Source organism: Triticum urartu, chromosome 5 (assembly GCF_003073215.2).
Source record: "Triticum urartu cultivar G1812 chromosome 5, Tu2.1, whole genome shotgun sequence".
Lineage (NCBI taxonomy): Eukaryota > Viridiplantae > Streptophyta > Magnoliopsida > Poales > Poaceae > Triticum > Triticum urartu.
The window spans coordinates 350,389,081-350,398,558 of NC_053026.1; the positions used below are offsets into that span (position 1 = coordinate 350,389,081).

The 9,478-nt window shown below is 47.1% G+C and overlaps 1 long non-coding RNA gene across 1 annotated transcript; it reads right to left on the reverse strand.

Moving 5' to 3' along the window:
• Positions 1 to 6,091: 6,091 nt before the first annotated feature.
• Positions 6,092 to 9,178, reverse strand: LOC125508966. Its single transcript, XR_007283880.1, has 2 exons — positions 8,790 to 9,178; positions 6,092 to 6,528 (listed from the first exon to the last, which is right to left on the reverse strand). It is a non-coding gene; the product is annotated as an uncharacterized LOC125508966 (long non-coding RNA).
• Between the last annotated feature and the right edge of the window lie 300 nt (positions 9,179 to 9,478).

A 9,478-nucleotide genomic window follows, 5' to 3' on the forward strand; every position in this document is an offset into this window, starting at 1 on the left:
TCACGCTTATCTTGCGAGTTTTAGAGTATCCACTTCAAGTTATCTATGAACTGTACAGGCAACCCAGAAGTCCTTTACCGCGGACACGGCTATTCGAATAGATGATGTTAACCCTGCAGGGGTGTACTTCTTCACACATGCTCTCACCACTATCGCCGTTTACATGACATGTACTCGGCAACCTTCAAGCGGAAGCCCAAGCGAGGGTGTCGGCCATGGCCTGACTAACCACACAAGTCCCTAGTCCAGGTTTATCGCCTATTCAGGTTCCATCCGCAGGAGTCCGGCCGAGGTTTCCACATACGGCCCCGAAATGTGTGCAGGGTTCCCAGACACCAAACGGGCGACCGGTACACCGTGCCACCGTGCCTACCGCATCACAGCCCACCCCTCGGGTCAGCGCTGCGCACGGCCTCCAGCATACTACAAACACCAGAAACTACTTGCAACTCCTGGACAGAGGACAGGGCGTTAATAAGTCAGAGGGTCCATTGGTTTCGGGCCCAAACGTGGTAGTAGCTGTTCATGGATCACAAACACAGAACTCAGTTCCTGAGGATGGCTTCAATGAGACAACCCACCATGTACTCCTACATGGCCTCTCACCGCTACCTTACCAAATCATGTTCACACACTTAGCTCTCAATAGTAGGACATGTTCACACATTCCATTCATCCCCGATGAATCAGACCCTGACTCAACTCTAAGCAGTAGCAGGCATGACAAACAAGCATGAATGAGTAGGCACATCAGGGCTCAAACAACTCCTACTCATGCTAGTGGGTTTCATCTATTTAGGCAATGACAGGTCATGCAGAGGAGGGGTTCAACTACCGCAGCATGTAACAGTTGAATCGTTGTTGTCCTAATGCAGTAAAAGAGAGCAGGAGCGAGAGAGTGGGATTGTATCGGAATGAACAAGGGGGTTTTGCTTGCCTGGCACTTCTGAAGATAGTATAGCTCTTCATCGGTGTCATCGATCACGTCGTCGAAACATCGTCTACTAAGAGGGAACAACCACCGACAAACACAAAAGGAACCACAATCAATGCAATGCACATTCATATGAATGATATGTCATATTAAAGTACTGAATTGACCTAGTGCAACAGTTAGTCATATTCATTTATTCCAAATTCGAAACCTATAGCAAATTCCAACTCCAAAACTAATTACCATTTATTCCATAATCATGAATTGTCCTATTCAGTGAGGTTAACTTGTTCAAACATGCATGAAAATTCCGTATTCAGATTCTGATTTTTCTAATAATTTTTCATATATAAACTATATCATTTGGAGTTACGGTTTATTTTCTATGATTTTTAGAAGTTTAAACAATTTTTTGGATTTTATAATTTATTTCTGAAATATAAAATCGCCAGAAAATGATTATGAGGTCAGCATGATGTAAGCCTGGCGTCAGCAGATCAACTGGGCTGGTCTGGGTCAAACCTGACCAGTGGGGCACACTGGTAAGTGACTCAGGGCTGGTTTGGGTGGATGACAGGTGGGACCGGTCAACGTTGACTTGGTCAAAATCAAAGCTGACATGTGGGGTCTGTTAGGATTAAACCATGTCTAGGTGTGATGACCAGCGTGTGTGTGTGTGTATGGTGCATGCTGCAGGCTAGGAAATTAGTTAGTTTGCATGGATAAGCTAGCTAGAGGTGTGGCTGCGTGCTGAGTCATGCATGCATGGGCTGTTGAGAGCAGCCGAGTCCTTCGCGTGATACGTTGTGAGGGGTGGCCGGGCCGAGCGGATCACACCGTGCCAGAGTGTGTGTGCGTGCCGGGGCATAAAAGACCCCCTGTATTGCTGATTGCAGTGGTATGTGCCACCCAAGCGTCGGTATAGCAGCCATGTAGCCACTGGAAAGGAAGAAAACGATGGGCGTTCGTTCGCGCCCCGGCGACTTTCGTTACACCGGCCGAAAAATACTTTGTCCACTTGTTCTTTCTTCCACTCGGTATCATGAACTGGTTCATCTTGGGCGTCGTTCTCCTTGCAGAGGCGTGCCGGCGGTGGCGGAGTTCGCCGGCTGCTGCGCGATGCTCCGGGCCGTGTGTCGGTCTATGGAGGTCGCGGCGTGGCAGGCAGGCGGAGGAGGCGCGGCATGGTGGCGGCCGAGGAGGACCGTGGTGGCGGCTTCAACGACACATAGCGGCATGGCAGCATGGAAGGTGCTGCGCTGCGGTTGAGGCCGCAGCGGTGCAGGGCAATAAGCCGTGGCGGCGAGCCGGGCGCGACCGGTGCGTGTTATGGGTGCGCACTGGACGCGTCGGGCGCGTCGGGACCGGCGCGTACGAGCGTGCGGTTGACGTTGGGAGGAGGCGTATGTCGCCGTTGTGCTCGAGTCCGTGCTCGAGTTGCTACATCCTTCCGGCGTTTGTCGCTGGCGGCTGCCATGGCGGAGCGGAGGCGGCGCGGTGAGCGTCTGGTGCGGTCGGGCTCGTCGGGCGGGTGCGCGCGGGACGTGCGGGACGCACTGGTGCGGTCGGGCTCGGGCGCGTGCGCGCGGGACGTGCGGGGCGAGAGGACGCCAGCGTGTGTCGCCGGCGGAGAAGGAGCTCGGCGTATGTCGCCGGGGTCGAACGGAGCACGGGTGCGACCGCGTCAGTGCCAGGTCGGGTCCGTGGCGGGTGCGACCGGCGTCGATGCCGGGTCGGGTCCGCGGGCTGGGTCACGGCTTGGTGACCACAACGACGAGAGCTGCAACCTGGCGAGGCAAGCCAAGTCATGTGGGGTCTGTTAGGATTAAACCATGTCTAGGTGTGATGACCAGCGTGTGTGTGTGTGTATGGTGCATGCTGCAGGCTAGGAAATTAGTTAGTTTGCATGGATAAGCTAGCTAGAGGTGTGGCTGCGTGCTGAGTCATGCATGCATGGGCTGTTGAGAGCAACCGAGTCCTTCGCGTGATATCGTTGTGAGGGGTGGCCGGGCCGAGCGGATCACACCGTGCCAGAGTGTGTGTGTGTGTGCCGGGGCATAAAAGACCCCCTGTATTGCTGATTGCGGTGTGGTATGTGCCACCGAGCGTCGATATGAGCCATGTGTAGCCATGTAGCTACTGTAAGGAAGAAAAGGATTGGGGCGTTCGTGCGCCGGCCGGAAAATCTTTTGTTCACTGTTCTTTTTCTTCCACCTTCGTTCGAGTGAGAGAAGAGGTAGCTAGAGGGTTGCGGTTCCAACAGGGTCCGCAAGATTAGCACTAATCTAAACAGGAATTAAACTAACCTAAACAGGCACAAGGGCCCACATAGCAGTGGCTCTGGGGTGTTCAGTGGAGTCATTAGTACTAACTAAACCGGAATTAGGCCGGCGGCTCGTCGCCGGTGAAGCCAGAGACGGCAGAGCGCGTCGGGTTTGCTCCTCCGGCGACCAAACGAGTGGCGGAGGGGCTGTGGTGCGTCGTACTCGCCGGAGACGAGCTCGTGGCGGTGGCCGAAGCTCGGGTGAGCTCGGGTGGCGGCTATAGGGCACGTGGGGAAGATCTGGTGGTGGCTACGGGCTCTTGGAGAGGCAAGGGGAACGATGACGCATGCGGGAGCGGCTGGTTCGGGCTCTGGCCACGGCGACCTCATGGCCGGCGGCGAGAAGCTTGCGGCCATGGTGGGAGAGGCAGCTAGGGCACGGAAACGGAGGGGATGAGCAAGGGGAAGGAGCAGGAGCTCACAGGGATGCGACAGGGTAGGTCAGCGGCCTCGGGAACGCTCTGGACGAGGCGAATTGATGGATTCGATCTCCGGGCACCAGAGGTGAAGACGAAGACGCTCCGGCCGACTGGGCCTCTTCTGGTCGCATGTGTCAGGTGTGTTGCTCCACGGGGTCGGGGCGGAGCTCGAGGACGCGGAGAGGGAGCGAGGGAGTGGCTGCGGCCATGGTGGAGCTCGTCGGTCACGGCGGCGCGGTTCGTTGAGGTGGGGAACAGCAAGGGTGAGAGAACCAGAGGAGGGGAAAGAGCTCCAGGAAGAGAGAGGAAGAGCCAGACGGCTCCGGGCGATGCTCGCGACGTCTCGCTGGCAGGAGGAGGCAGGCAGGCACCCTGGTGGCGTGGCGTGCCGTGCGTGCGTGCGCGCGCGTCGCCCACGCGCCTGGCCGACTGGCGCCAGGAGGACGACGGCACCTGGTGGGCTGGGCCTCTGCAACAGGAGCAGGCCAGGTAAGCCAGGTGAGGTTTCTGCTCTGTTTTATTTTGTTCTGTTTTCTTTTTATTTATTTGCCACTATTTGAAATCAAAATGACTTCAATTAGTGCCAAAGATTCCTCTAAATATTTTTATGTTGCACATTGGTCATTTCCAGATGCACATAAAATATTTCAGGGCTTTTGAAAATATATTCTTATATATTATGAATATAATTCCAAATGCAAAATACAGTAATGATTTAAATTCAGTGCCCAGAATATTCCACAAAAATGTTCACCATTTTTTGTTTGGACTCAAAGCCTTGCCAAAAATATCAAACATTAATGAAGGCATTTTGGGTTCATTGAATGCAATTTTTAGTTGAACCTAGTTGATTTAATTTTGGTGCTAGGGTTTGGATCAATCCCCATATCAATTTCACATAACTTTAGACATGATGCATGGATGCAATGCCACTATCTGCAACCAAATTCTAGGGCTATGACAGCTTGCCCTGTTTATTGGGTTCTTCCTCTAAACCAAGTAAACAAACAAACTTCTTTATACATCTTTTAGGAATTGACGCGGTTGACATCGTTCTTCAGGGAAAAATATTGATGATCATTTCTGGTTGAATTCTGAGAAATCCTTGATTTCTTCTTGCCATACATATATCAGGTCAGCCTACCATATATCCTTTGTTGTAACAAAATATCCTGGACATGTGTGTTATTATCCACAATAGACTTGTATTGAGAACAAGAAATTCTTGTAGCTATCTTCTTTGCATTCAAAATCATAATTCATGGGAACCTGCCGTTGTTTAGAACATCCTTTCCTATTCAAGATTTTGTTAATACTGCTGTCATGTTGTTTCTTCATCAAGTGTTTCTTGAAAGTTGACATAGTTTCTTTGAGAACTTGTATTGTTTATTTGAACAGATCATTGCCAGGTTTTCATGCGCATTTTTGGTCTCATATTTTGCACCCTTTGCCACTATGATGAATTTCCTTATAGCAGAAACAAAGTTTTGTTTTTCTAATTGAGTTTTTTGTGGTACAGGAAATCCTGATGATCGTAATTAATTCAGCGATGGATGGAAAAAGTTCATGCTGAAAACTGATCTAGGATAAATATGAATGTGCTCGGTGCATTTCATTTCAACGGCACATGACACTGCATCTCTAGTGGAACTGTTATTTTGGTATTAGGTGTGGTGAATGTTTTTTTTGAGCTAAGTGAGTATAGATTAAAGGGTTTTTATCATTTATGCCACTAATTGTATCTCACTGCTCAGTTTTGCCACTAGAAATTACAAACACTCAAAAATGCCATCCTTCCATGAGATGTTTTCTCAAAAATGCCATTAGATATCTAAAAATTGCCATCATTCCATTAGATGTTTGCTCAGAAATGCCATTAGACATTGTTATTGTCAGGTCAAACTCGTTGACCATGTTATATGACAAAATACCCCTATACCCACATGTCAACTCTATCTATCTCACAATGATAAGTGTGGACCCCACTTGTTAGGAGTAAGCAAGCGAATAATTTTAAAGAAAATAAGAACGCTATTAGGATTAAGTGGGACCTATATTTTATTGTAGCGAGATCAAGAGAGAGCTGACATTCCAACAATTGACTACTTATATTTAGGAACGAAACATACGGATGTATATAGACATATTTTAGAGTGTAAATTCACTCATTTTGCTCCGTATGTAGAAAAACTTATACTCCCTCCGTTCGAAAATACTTGTCGGAGAAATGGATGGATCTAGACGTATTTTAGTTATAGATACATCCAAGTTTATTCATTTCTCCGATAAGTATTTCGGGACAGAGGGAGTATTTAGGAACGGAGGGAGTACAAGTGAGCATGAATTGTGCCGCTGCGTATTAGAACTTATTAAAGCCTGATTCACATCATTGTGCTCAATAAAAGGAATGAGAAATATAAAGGTCAGTGGGGAGCTTCCCTCACTGTCATAATTCCTCAAAAAAAAGGAATGGAAGAACCCCCAATAGAAAAATATTGGAAGATCTCTGTAATTAAGACATTTCGGCCTCGATAAGAAAACCAAAAATAATGTCTAGCACTATTTTTTTTCCTTGTGCTTGCCCTCAATTCAATTTTCATGAAAGAAAAGATATTCAATCTCATACTTTTAACGCTAAAACATATGATTAAATGATCCAGAACATGTAGCGTTACTCCAATAGATATTCATCAGTACATCATCAAACTGTTCTGCCTGCACCGCGTCATTGACAAACAACATCTTTGATTTGAGCATCCGCAAAGTGTTCACCTTCAGTCACCAGATTACAGGTCTTCATATTGCAGACTTGCATTTCAATGAAGTTAGCTCAATGTTGTCCCATGCCATCCCTTCAAAAATAGAAATAAAAATAACTCAGATATATACACCATCTGAACATCTGAGTATGTTGTTTGCGAACAGTATAAACAGATAAGATGAATTGTCACTTGAAAAGGGTAGTTTAAAAAAAGACAAACAAGAAAGACAAATGGCATTGCAGTGGAGTATATTGGTAAAGAAAATAGTTCTGCACTCAATATTAATGCAAATGCAATTGCATCATATATTTGACATGGATTCAGATGGTAATGTCATCGCCTAGCTTGACATAATATTCAGAACACCACATAGCCATGGCGTTGCGGTGTGGCCTCAATGAGCAGGCACAGCCTCTGGTAAGGACTACAACTGACATGCAGGGACTGGTAGCAAACATGCTGCAGCCAGGCATGGTGTGTGTGTGTGTGTGTTCAGGTGTAACAAGAGGCTGAACGCGGCGACAGGGCAGCATACTCGAGAAAAATTGGAGTCCTCACCACAGTCCAGCCGTACCAATGTCGGATTAGGCGTGAGAGAATGAAATGAGGCATGAGAGGATAGAGAAAACAATCAGAAGGGTTGTAGCCAGAATCAAGAGTAAGACAGTAACATGAGAAGGCCAGCAAAGCTAATACTACAGGGGTTTTAGCTAATGGCACTCCCGTGTAAAGAGAATGGCTCACTGGCCCAGTACTGGCAGAGCTTGAGCATAATTCAAGAGGGGGCCATTACTCGAAGGGAACCAAATTAATAGCATTTTCTTCGATGGATGGAAAAATTAAGGGGGGAGGGGGGCATGGGCCCTGTTGGTCTACACTAAGCTCCACCATGGCCAGCACTCAGTTAGACGATATAAAAGTATATGCCATGGTTTTTCTGCGTTAGGACGCTTAGGCGCCCTGGCAGCGCCTTGGAAATCTGCCCGCTTTAGGCGCTTAGTCTGCCTTAGTGCTCAGGTGCCCGCTTAGGCGTCAGAGCAGGGGTAGAACGCCTTAGGACACTTTACTGCCTTAAAAACCATGGTATACGCTATCTCAAACAAAAGGATTCTAACAGAAACAGCCAGAGATGTGACCTGATTGACCCAAAGTAAACCAAAGAAATTTTGCCAACAGAGAAGTATGTGCTAATAAAGCTTCATAGACGCTTGTCCCCCCTACAGAAATTAGAGGACAATATAGTTTTATGCTTTACAACAGCAATCAAAATAATGTGGTTCCAAGAATTCACTTCAAAATAGCACCATGCTAGTGGCGACAGAAGGCTGCTGAAAGAATTACAGTCCCATTTGTACAGATAATGGACAATCCCATGTAAAGAGCAAAAGATCCAATAAGGAGAAATAGAGGACTCTAGACTCTTAAGGAAAACTTGATGGCAGAAGGACCAAAGCTTATACTCACTCATTTCGCTCTGTACGTAGTCCATATTGGAATCTCTAAAAAGGAGTTATATTTACGAACGGAGGGAGTCCATATTGGAATCTCTACACAACTGAAGCAGCTACAACTCAAACACTGGAACAGCCCAACAGAAGATTCAAGGCAACAACATATTAAATGCTTCAATTAATCTATATATATGTATATATATATTACTATAACACAGCAACACTAGAGGACATGCAACGGCAGAAGGCAGCAAAATAGAAACTTTGGGGCAGGAGTAAAGCAACAGAGAATAACATAGGGAAAACAACCCTGATTAGTAGGATGGTATGGGTCAGTCACTGTGCAGAGAGTTGACAATGAAAGAAGGGGACACTTCAAAGTGATTCATACAGGGAGCAGACAACATGCAGTAAGCTATAAAGCGTGCACCAAAGCCAAAGTTCTTTGAGAATCCTACACCGAATGCAACCGGGCAGCATGTCTATTGCACCATAGGTACGATAAATAAGGAAAAACACCAGTGTTTACCACTACAATATCCAACAGAAAGCTAAGCAAAGGCAACCATGTTATATAATACTCCCTCCATCCCAAATTACTTGTCTTAGATTTGTCCAATCAATCTAAGACAATTAATTTGGGACGGAGGTTGTATGTATGTAAGAATGTGCGTGAATGGCATCAATTAAGAAAGAAGTTCTTTGAGAATCCTACATGGAATGAAAAACCAGGCAGCATGTCTATTGCACCATAGGTACGATAAGTAAGGAAAAACACCAGTGTTTACCAGTACCGTATCCAACAGAAAGCTAAGCAAAGGCAACCATGTTATATAATATGTAAGAACGTACGTGAAAGATGTCATTTGAATATTAAGGGAGCTTCTTGTAGCCAGTTACCTGTTCGCCTTTTGAAGGTATTTGGAGAAGACAGTTGAAAGTTGGGTGGTATTAGAGAACTTGTCTTCTACATTCACATCAGTACATGACTGCAGATCCGCATGGTTCATGTCAACCATGATCATCCACTCCTTGCCATCAAATTCCTTCGCCCTCAGCAGGCAGCACAGAACACCCGGGTCATCCATGCTGATGACTGGGAACTCAGGAAGACGCCGAGGTAAGCCCAGACCTTGGTAACGAGGTTGTGCCCAGAGACAATCCAGGTTGATCTCACAATGCACCTCCCACTCGAAATTGGAGTTCAACGTCCAAATGGTGATTTTGCGGGTTAGCTGCTTCTGCCGCCGTTTGCTTCTCTTAGGAGCAATCCCTCGCCAGCCACTGTGGACTGTTTTCATGAAAGTCATTGTCAATATGGACATAGCGGATCATGCCTTGGCTGATGGACACACTTCGGAACCTCCCTGGGAAGTACCTCGGGATCCGAGCGTCATCAGGGTATTTGATTCCTCCAGGAAAAGGCACGAAGTGGAGCACCGAGGAGTCCACATTTTTGGAGAAGTCGCATAGCACAACGCCGCTGAAGTAGTCCATCCAGCAAAGGAAACGGCCGTCGAAAGCAAACACATCATCGGTCCACTAGAGGTCAGGGAGCTTATCAGCAAGCACCTTGGTGATGATTCTCC